The sequence below is a fragment of the Galeopterus variegatus genome, unplaced genomic scaffold (genome assembly GCF_000696425.1).
Source record: "Galeopterus variegatus unplaced genomic scaffold, G_variegatus-3.0.2 Scaffold2376, whole genome shotgun sequence".
NCBI lineage: Eukaryota > Metazoa > Chordata > Mammalia > Dermoptera > Cynocephalidae > Galeopterus > Galeopterus variegatus.
In genome coordinates, this window is record NW_007728487.1 from 6,308 (window position 1) to 7,226 (window position 919).

General features: G+C 29.1%; 1 protein-coding gene across 1 annotated transcript in view; it reads left to right on the forward strand.

The window, feature by feature from the left end:
* Nucleotides 1-283: 283 nt before the first annotated feature.
* Nucleotides 284-919, forward strand: part of LOC103597648 (tripartite motif-containing protein 43-like) — a 12,221-nt gene continuing 11,585 nt past the window's right edge. Inside the window, exon 1 of the mRNA XM_008581519.1 lies at nucleotides 284-355. The gene's annotated coding sequence lies outside the window, so the exon portion shown is untranslated. The remainder of the gene's footprint in view (nucleotides 356-919) is intronic.

The window sequence follows — 919 nt, forward strand, 5'->3', positions numbered from 1 at the left end:
AAAAAAAAAGTGACACTGGTATTTATGAAGAAATCTCAGGAATGAGAGTGTCACCTGCATTTATTTAGTGTAGAAATGAGGAACCCATTTTTAAAGTAAATTTTCATTACATGATAATTAACTTTTTCTCATTATGTGAAAGGATGCCTTATAGTTTAAAAGACTTGGATGATATTAGTCTTTTAATTCTTTAATTATTGGTCCGTTTGAATGCAGGGGTGTAGATAGTGAAATAGGAGGACAAATTCAACAACTTTGCACATTGATATTTAAACANCTGAAAGCTATCACTACCGCACTGTGAAGCCCTGATCCCTGAGCTGACTTCATATTGTTACTTCTACAGAAAGCATTGGTAAGACCATAGATATATTCCTTAGGTGAGCACACAATTTACAGAAATGAAATTCTAGTACTTCCTAAAACCAAAACTAAAAACATAATTTTAATTTATAAATCAGCAAACAGATTTTTTTTATGAAATGATGTTGTTTGCTTAGTAAAAATGACTCCATTCTTATAACCTATTTGTAAACAAAACTATTGTACTATCTCGTCTCATGTTTTTGAATTAATATTTTTTTTGTCTATTGTTTTACATATTTGGGGGTGGTTATCTCTATAGTAAGGACTCAAAAATAGCTGCCAGAGATCTTATAATTTTGTACTTATAAATCCTATAATTTGACTTGGGACATTTTATTCTACAAGTAGGTTGTACATGTATTATATCCTACTTTACAAGTGGTGCATTCAAGTACATATAAAAAAGGGAACATATTCAACATATAACTAAATAAAGCATAAAATAATTAGGAAAATATTGCTTTTGATTGTGGTAATTTTATGTCTTTAGAGACTTCAGTTTATTGACTTAAATTCTAAAGAAGACAGAAAATGTGTAAGCCTGAAAAAAAAA